Raw genomic sequence first — 25508 nt, forward strand, 5'->3', positions numbered from 1 at the left:
TGCTAAATATGAAATAGGATCCAGACAATGTTAGTTGAACTTAGGTTCCATCAAAATCAATGTGACTTAAGTGATGACTAACTTGTTCCATCAATTTCAATGAAATCCAAGTTTAGCTAACACACTCTAGATCCAACTCATAATAAATAAGGGAGTACCCTGGATGTGGGGTGGAAAAGGATAAAGTTAGCTTGCTTTCATTTATTTTGGGAATTCTCCTATATTGAAATTCTCCTTGAATGCTTTGCCAAAGCACCTTTTTCTATTCTACAGATGACACAGTGGTCCACTTCCTCCCCCCCACCAAAAAGAAATCTGGTCTTGTCCCATATCCCCTAATAAACAGGCAGCCCTAAAAGCCAGTAAGAAATCTTACTGAAACGCAAGACACGATCAGTATACAAGAGAGCAGCTCTGTGCCCATTCTTCCTGTATGTGAGAGACAGGAAGGCCTTGGTTAGAGCCAGAATTGAGCAATCAAGTCTATAGCCAAGTAGGTAAGTAGACTCAGATGAGCTGTGTGCACAAGGCCAAATGCTAAAATGAATACCAAAACGAAGCATATAGAAATGGAACAGACTGCTGCAAAATGTCTTAAATTAACAAGTCCTTTTGCCAAGCACTCTTCAGTTACTGCTCTCGTTACACCCATTATTTCAGAGGCAGACATTTTAGAATTAACAGGAGTGATGCACCTGAAAGATACCTGATTAAAATGAGGAGAAATCACTCCCTACTCCAAAAAGAAACAGAATCCTCAGAAGAAATGCATACCAAAACTGACCAACTGTGCTGTATCAAAACCAAAAAAAAAAAAACCACTGAAGAGAGAGTCAGTTATTAGCAAGGCATAAGGCTTGGTGTGAGGTTTATTTTAAAAACATTTCCAGAACTGGAATTGTATAAGGCACTTGAGAATTGGCTAAAGTATACATTTTGCCTGTAAACTGTGTCAAGAATATATAGAGAAAGCAGCAGCAGCAGCAACAAGAATAACAACAACAAAGTACTCAAAGAATGGGACTGTTTGGTGTAAGAGGTGATGGAGAAGATTGTTCAAACACATAGTGAGTCACCTGATAAGATATGAGCCGTAGAGAAATGGTATCTGGATATCACACTTTCCTTACCATTTCCTAAGAATGGTTTGTCATTCCCATGAATAATACTATAATTCATGAGAAAGGTTTATACACCTTCAAACACTGATTTGTGAGGTGCCAGGGCACACCTCAGCTTCCTTGTGTCTGACTTTGTGTATAAATCCTTCCTATCTTATAATTTTATTCACAGGAATGATTTGTGTGAACACTCCTCCAGGAGGAAAATATAAGGAATGAAGTTTTACTAAATGACCCAGTCCCAATATATCCAAGGAGAAACAGCTGAACAAGATGTCAACACCAGAGAAGCCAGTGAAAGGGCACATAAAGATGAACCCCTAGATGAGGTTGATTGAAATGCTGCAGTGTATGATTAATGGCCAATTTTTAAAGTAAAATTGTTACCAACTTTGAACCCAATCTTGTATCTCATGTGTCTAGTCTGCAGGCAAGCAAACATTAGTCTCATAAATGCAAATTTTGCAACCCAGTAAACTGGAAATAGATAAGCAAAGCAATCGTTTCTGAGTAATTTGGGAGGGTTTTCTGCTCCTACATGGGTTTCTAATTGGGCTAATAATTTTGTTGGGTTGTTGTTTCTATCTATGAAGTGTGCAAGGTACTAGAGACTATGATAAGGGAGTAAGATGTTTTATGAGATGACCCCAAGTTACAAAATGTTTGTCATTAATTGATAGCATACTTTTTTTCCCACCCATTCCTGTTTTGTGTTTATTGCATTCGATGGAGAAGGCCTGATTCTTTTCACTATGAGAGCATTTCTAGCCCTCATTTTCAAAGTGTACCTCAGTCGCAGCAGGACTCCCAAGCACCCTTTGCTGCTGGCTGAAGAGGCCCATGCCTTTGCTTTTAAAACCAAAGCACACACAGAAACCTCAATCCTCCACCACCTCATAAACTGTAAATATTAGAACACCAACACACACAAATTAATTTGGCTTTCATCCCAAGCTGAAAGTTCTCCCACCTTTACATGCCAGTGAAGATCCGATGTGGGTGGCTGTGGGAGTGGGGGAGAGACTTCCACTCAGCGATAGTTTGGACCCTAATTGTCTATGGATTCCTAATCATAGTCAGTCTGATAGCTAGTGAAAGATGTATTTCACCTGGAAAGGGGGAGAGGATAAAATAAGGAATTTTAGTAACCCTATGCCACAAAATTAGGGTTGTACATTCCTTTTGGAATGAATAGAAAATTGAACCAATGAGGCCCATTCAGTTCTAATTCATTCTGAAATAAATGCATGTAGATGTGAATAGGATTCCCATTAGGGATGCCCATATCTTCATATCTATACCATTTGGATGGTGAGGTGGCTTACATTTCTCTGGCACTGGGAAGAGCAGCTGAATTGGATGACTGCTCCTGAATGACCACCATTTTCCTATCCTGTACCCCAGATATTGTATTGTTCTAGGGCATTCTAGGAAATAAAAGACCCTCAGTGGTAGGCATCATATTTTTCCTAGAATGCCCTGAACAATGCAATGTCTGCAGCATCCTGGGAAAAGAAAATGGCAACCATCAGGAGTTGCCGCTGAACTTTGCTTCTGCTGCCACTTTTCTTTATGAAAATAAAGAAAAGAACCCAAAATCAGATGTGAATAATGAAGCTAATGCATCTTATTTGAAATAATATTCCTAACTAAATAACATAATGAATGAATTTTTAATAACAAAATCAAACAGTGTTGTGAAATATTTATGTTTTTATTGCATACCATTAACAAAAAGAAATTGTGAGAAACACATTATTGGCAATTTTAGATTGCAAAACACAGAATGAAAGCATTCTGGACATGAGCAGTATCTCTTGAAGTCCAGGCAAAACTCTTCACAAGCAAGTAACCAAACAACAGCAACATCCAATCACAGCAATACAATTCCTTTGGGAAGTTCTGAACACACCCCTAAACTGCCATCAAATTTTACCTAACTTGAAATGTCATGATGAATTTGGAGATTCCTGCTTGGGTGAAACATCCAAGAAATTTCAAGGGAAGAAGTGTTTTGAAAACACTTGTGTTAAAATCCTGTACCAATCATAAATCATATACTAACAGCAAACACATTCTTTGAGTGCCAATCCTTATGTAACCAAAACTGCACCAGTCATACGCAAGGGAGAGGAGAAAGAAAAAGACAGAAAACCTTAACGAAAAAAGAAAACCCCAAACAGTCCAGTGAGGACTGAGCATCCCGTGAGCAGAATTCACATGGAACAATACTTAGGATGAATGTTATAGAGTGTAAAAAGATATGTTTAATGGTGCCTCTAATCAATCTGCTTTGGTGGGTTGAATTTTCAGCAAGAGCAATCTGCTATATTTGTGTGAACTATTTCTGATTTTAAAACACACAAACACACACACACACACACACACACACACACACATGCATAAGAACCCTCAGTTTGCCAAGCCCAAGTCTGAACCAAATGGGTGAACGTGCATTGCCCATCACTATTTATGACAGAGCACCAGGCTGTGCCCAGTGTATGCCTTCATGTCTCTAGGGCCCCATCTACAAAGAGCTTTTACTCTGGTTCTACTCCACCCCAAAATTGATAGTGTCAGATGACGCATGCTTGTCTCTGTAGCTAGCCCGGTGTTGCTTGCCCTAAATCTGTTTCTTTTTTTCAAACTCATTTTGTGTCAGATTTTCCTGTCACAGTGGGTTCAGTGCTGTCCATGTCACCTCAGCTGGCTTTGGCATAGGCTGGTGGAAGCGACACTGATTGGTGGAAGAGAAAGTAGCATGGGGCATCGGGCGTGGAGGGAGCAGAGAGGTAAACATGTCTACCCAGAAGTAACTCATTGCCTTCAGTTCCACTTTGCTGAGTACAGGAGCAGCCCTGCTGCTTTGAAACTATGTTGTTGTAAACATGGGCTCAGTCGCTGCCAGTCATTGAACTTGGGAGTGGAGATGGGAGCCAGCCCTGCTGTGCAGCTTCAGAGGAGCCCAGCTGAGAAACAGTGGACGCCTGTTGATTCGAAGCTGAGCAGCTAAGAAGGGGTGGATGCCAGGGTGGATGTTTTTCATGAACATCTACTAAAAAGCACTTCATTGAGCCTGTGTTGGGGAGGGGGGATCCTGTTGATTGGGCAGTTAATATACATCAAAGACAACATGCTAGTCGCTCTCCCTTCTCGCTTGCTCTGAGCTCTCTGCTCTCAGCACCTCTTGTACTCCTGCTCATTCTGCTCAGTGTCTGGGCGGCAGTGGCTGCCTGCTTGCCCATCCGCCTCATAAATGTGTATGTATGTGGAGTATACAGAGTTTGTCATGAACGTCTAGTCATAAGCAAGTCCTGCATTGCACTTCATTGAACACGCGAGGGAGGGGGAGCTAGGGATGTCAGAGAATTCTGCGATGGATCTCGGTGAGGCCAAATGCCTGTGCATTCGGCCCCCCGAAAACTGTTGTGGAACAAAGCCCCCACCCCCCCAACCCACGAAAGGTGTGCGGGACGAAGTCCCCGCCACCCCCACCCCATGAACGGCGTGCGAAATGGAGCACTTACCTGCTCCCGTCCATGCTGCTTTGTGAATGGCAGCCGTCCTGTGGCCGCCATTCGCTTCCTCCTCTTCATAGCCATGATAGGCTATGTAAGTATTTACGTAGCCTATCACGGTGGGGGGGGCGGGAACCCCAGCATACGCAAATGATGGCAGCTACCGCCATTTGTGTACGCTGGGGTTTTTCCCCCTGCCGTGATAGGTTACGTAAATCCCCCAATACAGGGACACAGATGGCGGCAGCTACGACAGCCGCCATTTGCATCCCTGTAGGGCTGCCCAGCAGCTGGATGTCCAGCTGCGGGTGGCTGGAGCCGGCCGGTGGCGCCGCGGCTTGGCCACGGAGTGGAGCGGAGCTGGCCAGGCAGGATTCTGGGGGAAGGGATGGAGCGCCTCCCCCCCACCGCGGATTGCCTGGCGCAGAGCCAGGTAGGTGTTTTGTGCATCCCTAGGGGGAGCAAGACTCTGCTCATTGGCTGCCTCGCACCTACGCAATTGCAGACGTTCATTTCTACTTGCAGCAGGACTCACCCACCCCTAGGGGTGTACAGAACCCCCTTACCTTTGGTTCATGGGAGTCCGCGGGGGGGAGGGAGGCGATCCGTTCCTCCCCCCGGAATCCTCGCCGGTCCCAGCCAGCTCTGCTCCGCAGTGACTCCACAGAGCTGCCAGCCGGCTCTGGCCTCTGGAATGCAAATGGCATCTGCATAGCAGATGCCATTTGCGTCCCTGTTCTTTGCAGTAATAGGCTACATAAAGGTTTACGTAGCCTATTACTGCAAAGAACAGAGACGCAAATGGCGTAGCGGGTGCCATTTGCATCCCTGTTCTTTGCAGGATTGGCTACATAAATGTTTATGTAGCCTATTACAGTAAAGAACAGGGATGCAAATGGCGGCCAGTATGCCATTTGCACACCTGCTCTTTGCCGTGATAGGCTACATAAGTATTTATGTAGCCTTTCGTGGCTTAATGCAGGTACGCCAATGGTGCCCGCTACGAAGGCCACCATTTGCGGCCACAGCAGCCTGGCAGCGGCCAGCCCGGAAGACAAGCCGGAGCCGCTGCCGTATTCGCCACTGCATCCACCGCCGCTGCTGCATCTGCCACCACTGCCACATCCGCCGCCAGGTAGGTCCGTCCTGGGGGGGTGTTCAGGGGGTGGCAGGGGGGAGGCTATTCCACCACGGACACTGGGGGGTCAGATTCCAAAGAATCTGGCCTCACTGGACTCCGTGGCAGATTTCTCTAACATCCCTACCCACCCCACCCCAACTAATGTGGCTTCAGTTCCCATATATGCTTCAAAAGCAGAGGAATACAGCACCGCATGTACCATGGAAAGAACTAATTAGATTCTGTGAAACTGCAGATTTTGCCCAAATCGCTTCACAAAGCATTTGCCATTTAGATTGGCCCTAGGTGCTGGCATGGGATGATAACATCATCAACCATTGATAGCAACCTCTGCAAAACAACAATAACAATAACCTACCAATGCCCAGGGAATTAGAAAACCTGCTGGAACATAACCATGGATCTGACCCAGTCCACATGTTGGTTAGAATGATACTGACTTGGGAGTAAGAAATTCCACTGATATCAAGTGCCCAAATTCCATTGTAAATTCATCCATGGAATTAGTTTACTGGGTTTCACCACAGCAACAATAATCACAGCCAAAAGCAAACATACTATAAATCTGTCATTTTGCCAGGACTTTTCGGAATTAACATTTCCCTGAGGAGCTAGGAAAGAAAAATGTCTGTTTGTTATTTAAAGCAATGGCATTGTCTGAGAATAACTGAATCCATAGTCTAATTTATATACTGATTCTTGCTTGGCTATGAAATATAATAATATGATATGATATAACCACAAATTAAATCCCCCTTTTTTAAATAAATGGGAAAATGGGAAAGAGAAAGGAAAGATGCACCAAGGAAAAGCAATAAATGCTCAACAAAAGTTGTAGTTTGTGAAATGCAAAATGAAGTGATATGATTAAATTGAAATGAAACATGAGTTCAGCATGTTTTAATTTTAAAGGTGCCATTGGCCATTTAAAAAGCAAAATAATATAAAAATATTAATGTGTGAAATCAGTTTGATAACTTAATTGATGGCCCTGCAGGTAAATCTTTAGATTATCTGGCAGAAGTCTCATTATTATCTTCAAATTATCTGGTGGAGAGACTAGAGATTTATGGTTGTATGGATTTTGTTTAATCTGTTCCATGTGTGTTTTGTGGAATGTCAGGTGTCTTTCGTTCCTTCCTCTGCTCATTGACAGAATTGTATCTTTTTTCGCATTCAGAAAAGTCCACAAAAAAGTCCACTGCAATTTACATAACTTTTGCTGCCGTGTTTTTTTCTTCTTAACTCAGCATACAATCAATGAGCAGATAATACAAGAAAAGATTGCTACAGAGAGGAGACCAAAGAGAGTTCATAGATATATGGGGGGGGGGGTGCGTGTGTTTTAAAGGCTATTAGTGTAAATTCCACTAACTTTTGTACTTTCATATGACAAAATTTGCGTAAAATTCTGGAAAGTATGCTGCTCCATCTTACTATTCCTTGTGTTGTTCTGTACTGTTATTGTAGTTAGAATTGCTTTTATGTATTTGTATTGTTATTTTAATTGAAAGTGTTTTTAATAGGGCATTTAAAAGTGATCTTGAATATTTTATGTGTGAACTACTTGGAGATTTTAAAAAATATTTAGCAGTAAATGCATCTTATAAATGAATGAATGAATGAAATAAAAAAAGTTTTCAAAAAACCACTGTCCACAAGTCTGCGGAATCTACACAACTTGGGAAATGCTAGTCCACTACAGAATTTGCAGGTCTAATTCATAGAAATCTGAAGACATCTGAATCTGTTTCAGATTTCTCTGACATCCCTACTCAGGATAGAAGCATATTTTGAAGGTTCTTCTTCTTCTACTACTACTACTACTTCTTTTTGTAGTAGGGAAGAAGCAATTATGGATTTTACCCGATATTCAGTAATATGGTATGAGTGAACTTGAGCCGGACATCCTAGAGAGTGAAGTCAAGTGGCCCTTAGGAAGCATTACTAACAACAAAGCTAGCGGAGATGACAGTATTCCAGCTGAGCTATTCAAATTCCTAAAAGATGATGCTGTTAAAGTGCTACATTCATAGGGATGTACGAAAGTCCCTTACCTTTCACGAAACTTGATTCACGGTGGGGGGGAGGCGCTCCGTCCCTCCCCCTGAAATTCTGGCCGGGGGGGAGGCGCCCCATCCCTCCCCCCTGAAATTCTGGCCGGGGGGAGGCACCCCGTCCCTCCCGCTGCGAATCCTTGCTGGCCGGGACGCAAATGGCAGCAGCCATAGCCGCCGCCGTTTGTGTCCCTGCAGTCAGCCGTGATAGGCTACGTAAATGTTTACGTAGCCTATCAGGGCTGAGTGGAAAAAAAAACTGCGTGAACGCAAATGGCGGCACCCATGGGTGCGGCCATTTGCGTTCCTTATTTTGGCACGTGTAGTCTACGTAAACATTTACATAAACTACAGCGAAAATAAGAGGAACGCTATTTGCATTCCCCTTATTTTCGCCGTAGTCTACGTAAATGTTTACGTAGACTACACGTGCCAAAATAAGGAACACAAATGGCGGTGCCCATGGGCGCCGCCATTTGCGTACGTGCGGGTTTTTTTTGTTTTCACTCAGCCGTGATAGCCCACATAAACATTTACGTAGCCTATCACTGTATTTTTTTAAAATCTAGCCGTGATAGGCTACGTAAATGTTTACGTAGCCTATCACTTTTTTGGGGTTTGTTTTGTTTTTTACTGGAAATGGCGGTGGTGGCAGTCGGTCAGAAGACCGGCCGTCACAGCCGCTGCCGCTGAACTGCCACCAAACCGCCACCGGAGCCGCTGCCGCCAGGGACATTTGCACAAGGTAAGTCCCGTCCCGGGGGGGTTGGGGGGACAGACCGTTTCGCCACCAATTTAGGGGGTGAATTCGTGGTGAGATTCTCCGACATCCCTAACTCAATATGCCAACAAGTTTGGAACACTCAACGGTGGCCACAAGACTGGAAAAGGTCAGTTTACATTCCAATTCCAAAGAAGGGCAATGCCAAAGAGTGTTCAAACTACCGTACAATTGCGCTCATTTCACATGCCAACAAGGTGGTTATGCTCAAAATCCTACAAGCTAGGCTTCAGCGGTATGTGAACTGAGAACTACCGGCAGTACAAGCTGGGTTTTGAAGAGGCAGAGGAACTAGAGATCAAATCACCAACATTCACTGGATCATGGAGAAAGCAAGAGAATTCCAGAAAAGCATCTATTTCTGCTTCATTGACTATGCTAAAGCCTTTGATTGTGTGGATCACAACAAACTCTGGCAAATTCTTAACGAGATGGGAGTACCAGACCACTGTCTCCTGAGAAACCTGTACGAGGGTCAAGAAGCAACAGTGAGAACCAGACATGGAACAACCGATTGGTTCCAAATTGGGAAAGGGGAGTAGGGCAAGGCTGTATATTGCCGCCCTGCTTATTTAATTTATATGCAGAGCACATCATGAGAAACGCCAGGTTGGATGAATCAGAGGTCGGAATTAAGATTGCTGGGAGAATTATCAACAACCTCCGATATGCAGACGATACCACCCTAATGGCAGAAAGCGAAGAGGATCTCAAGAGCCTCTTGTTGAGGATGAAAGTGGAGAGTGCAAAAGCGGGTTTGAAACTCAACATTAAAAAAACTAAGGTCATGGCATCTGGCCCCATCACTTCCTGGCATATAGAAGGGGAAGAAATGGAAGCAGTGACAGATTTTATTTTCTTGGGCTCCAAGATCACCACAGACAGTGACTGTAGCCATGAAATTAAAAGATGCTTTCTTCTTGGGAGGAAAGCTATGGCAAACCTAGACAGCATAGTAAGAAGCAGAGACATGACCTTGCCGACAAAGGTTCGTATAATCAAAGCTATGGTTTTCCCAGTTGTAACGTATGGCTGTGAGATAGGGGTGGACGAAAGTCACTTACCTGTCCTCGAAGGACGTTCGCGGTGGGGGGGAGGTGCTTCGCTGGTCCCCCCGCGAAGTTCAGGCCGGGGGGGGGAGGCTTCCCACCTCGGTCCGGCCGAAATTCAGGCCGGGGGGGGGAGGCTTCCCACCTCGGTCCGGCCGAAATTCAGGCCGGGGGGGAGGCTTCCCGCCTCGCCCGGCCGAAATTCAGGCCGGGGAGGAGGCTTCCCGCCTCACCCGGCCGCGAACGCGAAAGTTAAAAAAAAAAATAAAACGCCCCCTGATAGGCTACGTGACGATTCACGTAGCCTATCACGGCTAGATCTGCAAAGTCAGCCGTGATAGGCTATGTCAATCGTCACATAGCCTATCACGGGTGACTTAAAAAAAAAAGCGCGTACGCTAATGGCGGCCCCCATAGGGAGCCACCATTCGCATTCCTTATTTAGTCGCTGCAGTCTATGTAAATGTTTACGTAGACTACGGCGAAAATAAGGGCAACGCAAATAGCGTTGCCCTTATTTTCGCCATAGTCTACGTAAATCTTTATGTAGACTACAGCGACCAAATAAGGAACGCGAATGGCGGCTCCCTATGGGGGCCGCCATTAGCGTATGCGCTTTTTTTTTTTTTAAGTCACCCGTGATAGGCTACGTGACGATTAACGTAGCCTATCACAGCTGACTTTGCAAATCTAGCCGTGATAGGCTACGTGAATCGTCACATAGCCTATCAGGGGGCGTTTTTTTTTTCTTTCATTGGAATGGCGGGGGCGGCAGCTGGTCGAAACACTGGCTGCCGCTCCCGCCTCACTCGAACACCCGCCGAACCGCCGGCCGGACCAGCCACCGGGAGGGACATTCGGTGAAGGTAAGTCCCGTCCCGGGGGGGTGCAGGGTGTGGGGGGGTGCGGAGGATTTCTCCCCGAAACCTGTTCGGGGGGGCTGAACACGTTGGCACTCGGCCCCCCGAAGTTTCGGGGAGAAATTCTCCGCCAACCCTACTGTGAGAGCTGGACTATAAGGAAGGCTGAGCGCTGAAGAATCGATGCTTTCGAACTGTGGTGCTGGAGAAGACTCTTACGAGTCCCCTGGACTGCAAGGAGGTCAAATCAGTCAATCCTAAAGGAAATCAACCCTGACTGCTCATTGCAAGGACAGATACTGAAGCTGAAGCTCAAATATTTCGGCCACCGAATACAAAGAGAAAACTCCCTGGAAAAGACCCTGATGCTGGGAAAGATTGAAGGCAAAAGGAGAAGGGGACAGCAGAGGATGAGATGGCTAGATAGCATCACCGATGCAATGAATACAAACTTCAGCACACTCCAGGAGAGAGCGGAGGACAGGAAGGTCTGAAGAGTCAGACATGACTTAATGACTGAACAACAACATCTTCTTTAGATTAGCAGTGTGCCCTGGTAGCACAATGATGTTCATGGAATCTGTTTGATGGATGATAGTCTAGTGATACAAAGAATGGATGGAACAGAACTGGCAGTAACATCTCTCAGGCTTCCTTGAAAAATCAAGAAGGTACCTCCACAGTCTGCACAAGTGGGTACAGGAATATCTGGTGCCAAAATTATCTTTTGCTATTTTTTTTCATTTTGTTTGTCACAATGACACTGAATTTTGCTATTGACTGTCAGCTTCTGGTGATATCCTTTGGAGGGAAAGAATTCAATGAAATACAGAGTGTACAATAAGGGTATGAAAAATTGAAATTGATAGTGTTGAACTGGTACATTATTATACCAAAGAGCTTATTGTTCATTATAAAGTGAAATATATGTGCAATATGTTCAGACAAAACTTTCTAAAGAAAACCCACATTTTCCTTTGATGCTAAGTTGGGTCAAATATAGATACACACACACACATTAAATAAGACAGAAAGATGAGAAACGACTAGGTACTGTTTCCCATTCTGCGAGGCCCTCTTAGCCATTAGCTGAGCTCTTATGAAGACATTTTTATAAATATTCCAGCAACTGACCATGGATGTATCAACAACACAATGTTGAGATACAGATCATCTTCTTTAAAGTGGAGGTCAGACAAAAGCCAAGTTTGGGAAAGCATGGCATTGCCTCCCCGCCCCCCACACCCTGAATGCAGAGCACAGATTGGTTTAGGAGAGTGGAGAAAACATTCAGGCCATCTATGGGCCAAAGGAACAAACAGGACAAAAGACTTTGTAAAAGTAGGCCTCAGTCAGGCCTGGCCCTGCACCTTGCTCCCTTCATAGCAATGTGGGTGAGGGATGAAGTGCAGAATGGGAGTGAGACTGAATGAAGGACTGGAACTCTTCATCTCTACCGTCAGATCTGTTAAGCTTTTTAAACTCTAAAAAGATAGGAATTTATTCTGTTGGATTCTGTATCTATCCCATACTTTTCAGGAATTTGAAAATAAAATATTGGTGCCTTTAGTCTGGTCTTAGGCTGTTGTGTAAATAAAATAACAATCCTTCTGGCTTGAATAGGAAAGCTCTCTCTATCACTTCCTCACCCACTTTCTTTTTGTTATAGAGGCAGATAGGACCTGTATGCTCAGGTCATCTGTGGAATAAACGTCAAGCTGTGTGCATAGAATATAGTTTAGCACTGCCTAAGAACATCTTTGTCAGTATCCAATCCCCATGATTTTCAAAATGTAATATTCAAAGACATTCTAGGCAGGGATGGATTTATGAGTCAGAAAGCAGTCAGCAGGTCAGTCTAGCGAGGAAAGGAAAATACCTGATTATCTGCATCTTAGAAGTTCCCATGAGAGACGTGGGAGGGTAGGCAGGAAACTGATCATTCAAGGGCCTGGTCACCATTTGCCAGCCTTGATGATGGTTTATGTTTGCCCCTGCTTCTTAGAGTAGCTATTCTGACAGCAAAGGCTCTGTGTTGTGCATCAGCAACTGGCTTTGTATGGTCCAAGTGCAGCTATATAAACTAGTACGTACAGTTTCTCAAATCAGCAGCAGTATTTTTCCTGGGCTTTTTGCAATAATATATGTGGTTCTTATACTGCATACGCAGGGACTGTGAACATCTGATTACATCTGTAATTCTCAACCCACCAATCCAAGAGGTGTAATTCTGCCCACCAATGTGTTCAACAATATTTCCCTTATCAAATGGACAAATGGCAGCTTTCCTTCTAAGAGCTCTTATCCTGTAAACATCTTATTGCTATGGAGAATATATCCTCATGTGAGCTTCCTGTGCTCCCCATTTATTGCCTGAGAACAGAACCTGAGTCATGGGAAGCTGCAGCACAACAGAAGGTGCTATTTTGAGTGGGATTTTGTAGATATCTCCAATATGTGGATTCCATAATACAGCCTTAACTATAGTACCTATAGTACTGTGATAACCTCACTTTAGTGCAGAAGTCCCCAAAGGACCCAACACATTCTGTCTGGTCTTGGGAAACACCCAGAGTTGTCATTGCCACTGACTCTGCTCCAATCCCAATGAAGGAGATAGTGCTCAGAAACAGCGGGACCAGTAGCAATGCACCATACAGAGACTGCTTGCTGCTTCCGAGTGCCTATGAAGCCAGCATGAAGAGAAAGACAACCCCTGCCCATCTCTCACTGGGGCCTGGGGGCAGGTGGCATAGATATGCTCATCAGATATTCTTGCCTCTAGTGACCTGGTGTGAGACGAGATGGCACAGGCACCCGATTCCATCCAGAAATCTGGCGGAACTGCGCACACCCCTCCTGTGCCGCCAAGCCACACTTGCTGAGTGCTTGTCCCCACTCGCCCCCTGCCTGCACTCACTGAGTTGCCTACACTCAACCTAGTGGCCTCGGCGAGTTCCACAAGCACCATTTTTTTTAAAAAAATGGCAATGGCAAAAACGCACATATTTGCATGGAGCCGTGAATGGCCCATACCGTATATGCAAGATTACAGGCATTTGTTTGCCTGTAATCTTGCATATTTGGGCATTTCACTGCCCCATTTTGCATCTATGCAAATATGTGCATTTTCGCCATCACCATTTCTTTTTTTAAGGCAATCGTGGAGCTCAACGAGACTACCCAGGTGAGTGCGGGTGGCTCAGCGAGTGGTGGGAAGCTTGAGTGTGGGTCTGGATGTGCATGAACAGGGGCAGGGGCACAGGCTAGGCAAGCACCCAGAAAACCCGGACAGGGATCACCCGCTCATCTCTAGGTGTGAGTATTTCTGGAGCCCAGAGTCAAATACAACAGAAATTTGGGAAGTGCCAGGACTAAGTGTGATGTTTACCTCCAAATCACATTTGGATTGGTTCTCAGAGAACTGTGAGAAATACCTGAGCTTAGTTCTGTTTAGGGATGACGGAGAATTTCTCCCCGAAACTTCGGGGGGCTGAGCGCCAACGTGTTCGGCCCCCCGAACAAGTTTTGGGGAGAAATTTTCTACACCCCCCCGCCCCCCCGCACCCCCCCGGGACGGGACTTACCTTTCCCGAATGTCCCTCCCGGCGGCGGGTCCAGCCGGCAGTTCGTCGGGTCTTCGTCCGGGGCGGGAGCGGCAGCCGGTCTTTCAACCGGCTGCCGCCACCGCCATTCCAATAAAAGAAAAAAAAACACCCCTGTCATAGGCTACGTGATGATTAACGTAGCCTATCATGGCTAGATTTGCAAAGTCAGCCATGATAGGCTACGTAAATCGTCACGTAGCCTATCACAGGTGACTTAAAAAAAAAAAATAAAGCACGTACGGATAATGGCGGCCCCCATAGGGAGCCGCCATTCCTGTTCCTTATTTGGTCGCTGTAGTCTACGTAAAGATTATGTAGACTACGGTGAAAATAAGGGCAACCCTTTTTTTTTTTTTAAGTCACCCGTGATAGGCTACGTGACGATTAACGTAGCCTATCACAGCTGACTTTGCAGATCTAGCCGTGATAGGCTACATTAATCGTCACATAGCCTATCACGAGGGCGTTTTTTTTTTTTAACTTCTAATTTCGCGGCCGGGCGAGGCGAGGCGCCTCCTCCCCGGCCTGAATTTCGCGGGGAGAGCAGCGAAGCGCCTTCCCCCCACCGCGAAAAGCTGCGAGACCAGGTAAGTGACTTTCGTGCACCCCTAGTTCTGTTGTACCACATCCCAAGTGATGAGCAGCAATACCACTCATCCCGACTGCATCAGAGGAGTCCCCCTCATCTGCCATTGTTTAACCAACCTGCCAACTACTGATGTAAGCAACGAACAGGTATGAGTCAATTCCCAGGAGGCTCCCTCTAGCAATACAAAAAGGGTCAGATGCTTCATAAAGCAATACAGGACCAGGGCAACATGGGACATCTTTACTGGTCCCAATCCTCCCCATCTTGATTTGGGATGGAAAGGCCAAAGAAAGTGTGGGTGCATGGAGGATGCACAACATTCTTAGTGATCATGGGGCACCTGTTAATGTATCCACCTTAGCTTCCGATTTGTTGAGCTTGACCCGACATGAGATAGCCTTAATTCTAGGGATGGTGGAGAAATTTGCCACGGACTCCAATGAGGCCGGATTCTTTAGAATCCAGCCCCCCGTAGTCTGTGGCAGAACGGACTGCTCCCAGCCACCACCCCTTGAACTAAGGTCAGGACAGACCCTACCTGGTGCTGGCTGGTCCAGGTCCGTTCTCACCGTTCCACAGCAGCCCGCTCCTGGGCTGTGGAGTGGATGCAAATGGCATCCGGCATAGCGGATACCATTTGCGTCCCTGCCCTTTACTGTGTTTGGCTATGTAAATATTTATTCTACACTGGATGTCATTTGCGTCCACAGCCCGGCAGCAGGAGGCTGTGGAATGAAGAGGATGGACCCAGCATCCACTACGCCATTTGTGTCCCTGCTCTTTGCCATGATAGATAGATAAATATTTACATAGCCAATCACGGCAAAGGGCAGGGACGCAAGTGGCGTCCCCTATGCCAGATGCCATTTGCGGCCGCAACCCGGCAGCGGACGGAAGTCCGGCTGCAGACAGGCCCAGGCAGTGGCTCCATGGACTCGCCGCAGAGTAGAACCAGCTGGGGAGGATTCTGGGGGGAAAGTCAGATGGCCTCCCCCCCCCCAGCAGATCCCAGAGTGGACTGGTAAGTGGGGTTCATACACCCCTACTTAATTCTGGTCTTAAACCAGCAGGTTTTTTGATGATTCAATAACTTCTGGGGAAAATGCCACTTAACTCACAGTACATCCAAGCATTATGAGCTGGACACATTCCAATTCTGAACCAGGTAATTATGACCTTTTGTGACATCTCAATGTCTAGGTAAGCGGTATTTTAAATTGATAGAATTATTCTTGAGTAGCAATGAGGACCTTAACTGTAGCCAACTTGGCTCTATCATCATCATCATCATCATCATCATCATCATCATCATCATGTATTCTATAAGCTCTCCACATTCCTAGAAAGTGCTATTTTTGAACCATAATATGATATAGCAGTTGTTCAACTATATGTTCTTAAGAATGAAATATAACTTCTAATTGTGCTTAATTTAATACTGGGAAAATCACATTTCCTCTTCTGTTCTCTCAGATGTTTAAACCCTGCTCAAATGGGTGGTTGCCAGCCAATTCCAGACACTATTGGATGGAAATGATTTTCTAGATCCTTTTCAATTTGACTTCAAGCCTTGTTTTGGAATGGGAACCATCTTGGTCACCTACACTGAGAGAGGAACAGGGTGCCTGAGACCCTGTTGGTTGTCTTGGATCTTTCAGTGGCTTTCAGTACCATTGACTAGGGATGGAGGAGAAATCCACCACGAACTCCAATGAGGCCAGATTCTTTGGAATCCGCCCCCCCCCCGGAGTCCGTGGCGGAATGGACTAACCGGAATGGATTTCACCTCCTGAAATCCCCCCCCCGGGACATAACCTATCACAGCAAAGAGCAGGGACGCAAATGGCGTACGTACGTAGCCAATCACGTCCAATGGCAGGGATGCAAATGGCATCCCCTACACTGGACGCCATTTATGTCCGCAGACCGGCCGTGGCTGGAAGTCCAGTCGCAGCTGGAGCTGGCTGGCAGCTCTGCGGACTCTCCGCAGAGTGGAGCCGGCTGGGAGGATTCCGGAGGGAGGATCAGATCGCCTCCCCCCACCTGCAGACCCCCCCCATGGACCCCAGGTAAGGGGATCCATACATCCCTACCATTGACCACGATATCTTTCTGAATAGAATGTCTGGGTTAGGTGTTGGATACTGTATTGCAGTGGTTCCACTCCTACTCAGATGGCTGATTCCAGCAGGTGGTGCTGCAGGATTATTGCTCTATCCCATGGCAGTTATGCTATGGGGTTTCATGGGGCTCTGTTTTATCTCCCATGCCACTTAACATCAACATGAAAGTGTTGGGAGAAGTTATGTGCTGATGTGGACTGAGGTATCATCAGTATGTAGATGTGTGTGTGTGCATGTGTGTAAAAGATTTGTATTAGCTTTGTAGAATCACTGAAGCAAGTCATAAATGATTTATGAAATGAAAGTCCTCTGCCCAGTGTGCAGCAGGAATGCAGACACCGCTTTTCAATCATTGCTACCACATGCTTTATAATTTACTAAAATTAGGGTATTTTTTTAATTAGGGTATGGGGTGGGTTAGGGTATTTTTAGAAATATGATGTTTTAAAGTAGAATTTCATTGTTTAAAACTGTTGTATTGCTGTATATCGTCCAGAGTGGCCAGGTGATCGGCCAGATGGGCCATTAGGAAATTCAGTAAATACATACATACATACTATACTATTTGTTCAAGAGCAGTCAGAAAACATCAGCGAGCATACAAGTCTCAGGCAGGAAAAAAAATTAATAAAAGAAGAGCTGCATACTTTTAAGGACCATTAGAAATCTTTTCCTTTCACTTTCTTCCTCTTGGCATTGGGGGAGGCAGATCTAATCTGAAATAACTGGATCCCATCCACAATTCAAAGCATTTCCCATGTAGGACTTCTGAAGATGCTTAAAGTATGTCGTGATTTTAAAGAACTCTATGACTTCTCTAGAACTTCTCCCAATGCTGATATAATATTGGATCTTACCGGTGGCTAATCAACCTTGACCTACTCAGCAGGCAAATTACAGTGAAATGCCTGAATGGTTATATAATGCACAATATATTATATAATCTCATTAGATTATATAATATGTGCCCAAATTATATAAGGCCTTCATTTTATAAATGGTCTTTCAGCAATCCACTCTTGCCTAAGTAGTTTCCTTGAACATCTAGTTCAAACATGTGCTTATGCACCACTGGCTTCAGTGGAACTTCATCAGTTACTTTAGGTGAAATGCAGTGTAAAACTTCTGAAACAGCATTTGCTCAGGAAGCCACTTCTCCAATATAATCTGATTGCAATTGTGAAAGAAGGGGACAGAGGCCTGGAGATCTGCTTTAAATCTCTGAAGCCCTATATACAAAACACAGGTGATGCTAACATCTCTTGGGACTTCCTCCCAGAGTGACTCTTAGTCCCAGGTCTCACATTTCATTTGCCAGGGGGATTAGCATTCCTGTTACACATTTCTAAGACTCATCCAAAATCATGCCAAACATCACCAGACAGTAGGGATGGTGGAGAATTTCTCGCCGAAACTTCGGGGGGCCGAGCGCCAACGTGTTCGGCCCCCCGAACAAGTTTCAGGGAGAAATTCTCCGCACCCCCCCCCCGCACCCCGCACCCCCCCCAGGACGGGACTTACCTTTGCCGAATGTCCCTCCCGGCGGCGGGTCCGGCCGGCGGTTCGGCGGGTGTTCGTCCTGGGCGGGAGCGGCAGCCGGTCTTTTGACTGGCTGCCGCACCGCCATTCCAATAAAAGAAAAAAAAAAACGCCCCCGTGATAGGTTACGTGACGATGAACGTAGCCTATCACGGCTAGATTTGCAAAGTCAGCCGTGATAGGCTACGTTAATCGTCACGTAGCCTATCACGGGTGACTTTAAAAAAAAAAAAGAGTGTACGGATAATGGCGGCCCTCATAGGGAGACGCCATTCCCATTCCTTATTTGGTCGCTGTAGTCTACGTAAAGATTTACATAGACTACGGCGAAAATAAGGGCAACGCTATTTGCTTTGCCCTTATTTTCGCCGTAGTCTACGTAAATCTTTACGTAGACTACAGCGACCAAATAAGGAACGCGAATGGCGGCTCCCTATGGTTTGTTTTAAAAACAAGTTTGTTTAAAAGGGCTGGGTGAATAAAGAGGTCTACGCCTGGTGCTAAAAAGACAATAAAGAAGGCATCAGGTGAGCCTCCTTGCAGAGGTTATTCCATATGGAGCCTTAGAGGTAGTAGTACTGTATATACTATGGTACATGAGAGAGCTTTTCTATGATCAAAAGCATTTACATACTGACAATAGGAAGGAAACTGCATTTGTATGACATGGATAGCCTCTTATTACTGGTACTCTGCCACATCTAATTTCTGTGGGGCCACATGTACTGAAGCAAGCAGGGCTCTGGCTATCATGAGTAATACATGGACTAGTGGATGATATTTGATCATTGGGTTGTATCTAGGGATGTACGTGAATTTTGTTTCCTCTTGGGAAACTGACAAAATTGCCTCACCCACGACCCCAAATGCAATCGCATTTTAGGGGGAAAATTCACACATTCTTGAGTTTGTAAGCACTTTCACAGAATGTGTCCTCTTTGAAAAATGTGTACTTTTAAATGTGCATTTTTCATAAAGGATGCATTTTCATGCTTTGATGAATGTGGATGGGGAGTGCATGCTTGCATGCATACTTGGAAAATGTGTATTTTTCCTGTTCAGAAATGCATGCTTTTCTGTTTGAAGAACAAGATACATTTGCATTTGGGAGCAAGAATGAGGTGAAATGAGCATTGAGGTAGGGAAAAGAGAGACTTGACAAGCTCAAAAATCACTCATTCACCCATCCCTCCTTGTATGTAGCATCCTGCCAGTGGAAGGTTAAGTCTCCATCCCTTCTTCCCCTGGCAGACCCCAAAAAGCTCATGATTCCCCCTTACCCCTCAGCACTTTCAAAAGGGTCCCCTGAACTTCTGAACAGGCTTTTGGGAAGGTTTTGGGGAATGCCAGAAGAAGGAGGAGCAGGGAAGTCTCCCTCCACAAACACTCTTCCACAGGTGCAACATTGCATACAACCCATTGTTGACAGCTGCAATGATTGTCTTTGGTCACCATTGGAATATTCAACAATACGGATGTAGGGATGTCAGAGAATTCCACGACGGATCTCGGTGAGGCCGAATGCCAGTGCATTCGGCCCCCCGAAATCTGTCATGGAACGAAACCCCCACCCCCCAACCCACGAAAGGCATGCGGGATGAAGTCCCCACTGCCCCCACCCCACGAAAGGCGCGCAAAAAGGAGCACTTACCTGCTCCCGTCTACGCTGCTTTGCGAATGGCGACCGTCCTGCGGCCGCCATTCACTTCCTCCTCTCAATAGCCATGATAGGCTATGTAAATACTTACGTAGCCTATCACGGCTAATGCAGGGACACCATTTGTGTAGCCTATCACAGCAGGGGGGGACCCCAGCGTACGCAAATGGCGGTGGCTACCACCATTTGCATACGCTGGGTTTTTTCCCCCTGCTGTGATAAGCTACGTAAATATTAATGTTGCCTATCACAGCTCAATACAGGGACGCAAATGGCAGCAGCTACGACAGCCACCATTTGCGTCCCTGCAGGGCTGGCCAGCAGCCAGATGTTTGGCTGCGGGCGGCTGGAGTTGGCCGGCGGCTCTGCAGCTTGGCCGCGGAGCGGTGCCAGCTGGGCAGGATTCCAGGGGGAGGGACGGAGCGCCTCCCCTCCATCGAGGATTCCAGGGGGAGGGACAGAGCGCCTCCCCCCCCCACCGTGGATTGCCTGGTGCAGAGCCAGGTAGGGGTTTCGTACATCCAACAATCACTACTACAATGGTTGTCCAAAGTACTGGAAATCATACACATGGACAAATTAATGGATATAGTTCACAGAAGAAATTGACAAGTTATGCAAACTGAATTTCTTTCTAAATGACATTCTTTTATTATGTATTGGAATCATTATTTTTGTTAAGAGTTTCTGTATTTAGATAATCAATAATCAGTTTATATACAAATAAACAACCATGTAGTAGTAGTAGTAATAATAATAATAATAATTTTGTAGCCATTAGAGCCATCAACTCCTAATTATTATTAATAATATAGAATATTAAACCAAAGGGAAGTTGATAGCCTTTGAGTGGTGTTATTTTCCTTGAATTACAGATTGTACAAGATAGTTTGTATTCCATACTTTCATTTATTTGTGGACCCTAATATAAAGCCTTGGAAAAGCATAGATTTAAAAGAAACTCATGTTGTACTTTGATGAGTGCAATGTAAAGATATGTTAGACTGAGTTACGATGTGTTAGTGTCCAGGAAATAGGATGTATTTTAAAACCAAATCCAGCAAATAAAACGATGAAAAAAAATCCCATACTGAAGCTAAAAAGAGAAGATATGAAGACCTTCTAGCAAGAACAGGTAGATAAAAATTAGAATAATAGAGGCAGGAGTATAAACTTCCTTGTATTTTTTTTTCAATGTAGACATATATCATGAACCACTCTTACCTGTTATATATAAAATGGAGTTTCCTACTCCCCTCTGCTGTAGAATGTGGCAGATCAGCTATTAAGGGCCAAGCGAGACACGATACTTCACTTGAAATGCCATGATTGTTTTTTTGTTTCACTAGCTGCCACCAGGGTGTGGGGGGATTTTTGTCAGGACTGCAGGGGACAGGAAGAGGGCTTAATCTTTTCCTGCCCTGTCCTAATGAAAATTGTATATCTCATATACACGCACACCATAGCAGCAACAATCTGTAGGGATGGCAGAGAATTCCACCACGGATCTCAGGGAGGCCAAATGCCAGTGCATTCGGCCCCCTGAAATCTGTGGCGGAACGGCCTGCCTCCCCCCCCACACAGATCCCCCTGGGACGAGACTTACCTGGGGCAGATCTTCCAGGCGGTGACAGCTCCGGTGGTGGCTTCGGCAGCGGCAGCTGCAGCGGCTGGTCTTCTGACCGGCTGCCGCCGCCACCATTTGCAGTTTTGTTTTGTTTTTTACACACACGTGATAGGCTACGTACGTTTTTACATAGCCTAAAATGTCTGGGTTTTAAAAAAAAAAAGGCATACGCAAATGGCGGCGGCTACGGCCGCCGCCATTTGCATACGCCTTTTTTTTTTTTTTACCCAGACGTTTTAGGCTACGTAAAAACTTACGTAGCCTAAAATGACTGGGTAAAAAAAAAAAAAGGCGTATGCAAATGGTGGCAGCCGTAGCCGGCATTTGCATACGTGGTTTCCCCCCCCCCCGAGCCCTCCGTGGCCGGAAATCTGGCTGCGGACAGCTCTGGCCTGGCTGGGCCTGGCCGGCTGCTCCACGGAGCTGCCGCGGAGCACAGCCGGCTGCGGAGGATTCTGTGGGGGAGGAACAGAGCATCTCCCCCCCCGTCCAGGATTCTGGGGGGAGGGACGGAACGCCTCCTCCCCACCATAAACATAATCCGCGAATAGGTAAGTGATTTTCGTACATCCCTAACAATCTTTCTTGGATTCCTGCATTGAGCAGGGGGTTGGACTCAATGGCCTTGTAGGCCCCTTCCAACCCTACTATTCTATGATTCTATGATTCTAATTGGCCCTGGAAAGCAAGCAATGTTGACTCTTATAAGAGCTTGTCTTCCTTGGCTAATAACCACTTGAGGAGAGATTTTCATTAGGTTTGTGGGAGGAGAAGAAAGGCTTAACCCAATATACTATGGCCAAAATAAAATTAAAAAATCAGGGGCATAATTTAAAAACATACACACAAACAACCAACCAAGGCACTTCAAGTAACACAAGTAATGTCGCACTGAGTTGGGCCCTAAATCCCCTTTTGCAGCCATTAGAGCCATCAACCTATCCCAAAGTAGTCTCTATGGCTGCAAAGCCGATTGGCCTCATTCTATCAAAACTTGGTCATGATGACAAAGGGCCAATTCACCCTTGACTGTAAGTGCCTTGAGAGCATCCTGAGTCACTATCAATGTCGTACTTGTGTTCACACAGAGCTACCATTTGTGTGAGCTGGCACTTCCGTTAGGGGTTGCATATGCACTGTAATCTGTATTTGTTTCAAGTCACCACAATTGCACCAATCTGGGGTGCTGCTTATCTCAGGTGGCGTCATGTCCTTGAGAGTATAGCTTAAGGAACTCATATGGGAGCATTGTCAAGTCCTAACCAGTGTTTAGTCATAACGATGGATTCTGCCCGTTTAGGGATGTGTGAACTCACCCCCATCCAGGTTCTCCATACTCCTGCCCAGCCCCTGTCCCCGCTCACCAGTCCCTGGACCATACTCGAGCCCCTCCCACTCTCAGAAAGCTGCCCACACTCACCCCAGTGGCCTCGTTGAGCTCCGTGGTCACCATTTCTAAAAAAAAATGAAATGGCAATTACAAAAATGTGCATGTTTTTGTATGCATGAAAATGCATTTTTGCGAATGGGCATATTCTCATGTGTGAAATGTGCATTTTTGCAAAGGCACACATTAGTGTGTGTACAAAAATGCACTTTTTTAGAAAAATACACATTTTCACACATACACAAATATATGCATTTTTGCAGTTGCCATTTTATTTCTCAGAAAATTGTGACTGCGAAGCTTGACAAGGCTGCTGTGGTGAGTGAAGGCCATTCGCCAAGCGCAGGGCAGGGGATGGGCAGGGGCAGGGGCTCAGCAAGCGGGGCTCGGCAAGCGGGGCTTGGGGGTACAGACAGGAGCAGGTCTGCCGGATTCCCAGACTGAATCAGACACCCGTGCCATCCCTATGCCCATTGTCCTTAATTTAAAAGCTCCAAAATGAATTGTTCTGCTTTCCATATCATTTTACTTAACTCTGTTGTAAGGAACATCCTAGCTAAGGAAATGGCAATTCTCAAATCGTGGGGAAATCTGAAAGTCCTAGCAACAGCCTGAGTAAATGCGTAGTTAATTTGGTACTAGTTACCAGGTGACAGATATTTATTTCCTGCCATTGGTTTGTTTATTTATTTGTTTATTTATTTTACATTGTCCTTCTCTTTTTCAGAGTCTTCATGTTCAGCTAGAAATGTTAAGGTTGGACACTACACTCTAAAATGGGCATACAATTAGCTGAAAAATGCTGATTCTGTGGTTATTATTAATGGATCCTGGACAGCTTGGAAAGGCAAGGTATGTGGTGCTTTACAAAGATCACTATAGAGTCCACTTTTACTTTACAATCATTAATTTATTAATAACTTATCTAACTGGGGTGGAGGGGGGATGCCAATCAGATTTCCTGATGACCCACCCTGGGGTGGACTGCAAACACCACAACCGCCAAACAGACAACTCCCAATTATTGACCTCCACCTAAAAAAGGAGGCAGTATAATTCTTATATGGCCTTATGAGGTTTAAATCAAATAATATTGCAAATTCATCCTGTGATGCAAACTGAGAAGACTTAGCATTTTTGGAAGGAATCAATGTGTAAACAGTTTGCAAAATGATAGACAGACAGACAGATGATCGATAGATCGATAGATAGATCGATAGATAAATACAGATATTCTGAAGGAAATTATACCTCAGTAATTTTTTTTTTTTTTTGCTTGATACACATCTTGCATTCTGGTGCTTGACCAACAAGCACAAATAAAACAATTCTAGTACAAAACTTTATAGAAGTAATCAAAAAGCACCACAGCAAAGCAAAACAGCAAACAGAGTGCAACAATGGACATTTTGTAAGAGATATATAATGAGTTCCTATTGTTCAGCCTCCATGTGGCTAAACAATGTCAAAACGCAAACACATTCCTAAGGCTTCAGAGTCAAAGCCCTTCATTCATTTCAGGAATTAAATTTTTCAAAGCAATGACTGATTCCCATTGTCTGGAGCACCTTTTTCTTTCATTTGTTCAAACCATTAAATGAAAATCTGACTTGAACCAAATTGAGAATCTTCAACATGGGAGGAATCTGAACTGGAGGATTCATTTGGCTTTCAGGCTGATTAATTTCAGGAGCTCAAAGAGTTTTTGTTTGAGGGACTGAGAGATGCGGTGTTTAACACAGCCAGACAGTGCACTGCTATAAATTCCCAGTGCAAGCAATCATCTTTTGACGAAACCGTATTCATCTTAAGCTGCTTTTTTCCCTCTTTTTTTGCTTTGGATAGACTGCTTAAGTATACAAGACTGAGCTACATAATGTTATTTATAGAATATGCTAGCACATTGACAAGGAAAACGTGTGGATGTGTAGCTTAATGTATTATTGGGCCCAAGTGACCATTAAGCTATTTGATGGCGGGTGACTCTCTGTTAGAGAGTCAATCATTGCACGCATTTTAATTTTGTAAAAAATGCAGCACCCAGAGAAAGAAATCATTAACTGAAAAATAGGCACAGCAATAAATGTCACGCACTACAGTAATACACATATATATCTTCCATGGAAGACATTTCAAGGTTATACATATTCTTCTATAACTCATATAGCAAATATAATCCAGGTCTCTTTCTTGCTCATTCACCTTCTTATTTCACTTTAGCCTCTTCCACTTCAAAGGGAGTTGAATAACATTCCTCTTTGTGGAATATTTAATACATTTTCTATTAAGCTAATCTGTCTTCTAATGATGAGGTATGGTTGAGTGCCAGAGTAAGTCTCATCTAGAATGGACTAGCACTAAGCATTATGTATCCCCCTGTTTACAATGATCAATGGCATTTCTATTGATCACAACAGATCTGTTCTGTTTCAGATGACTGATCCCTATATC

This window comes from Heloderma suspectum, chromosome 1 (genome assembly GCF_057233095.1).
Source record: "Heloderma suspectum isolate Gila_16-S chromosome 1, 16-S_ref, whole genome shotgun sequence".
Lineage (NCBI taxonomy): Eukaryota > Metazoa > Chordata > Lepidosauria > Squamata > Helodermatidae > Heloderma > Heloderma suspectum.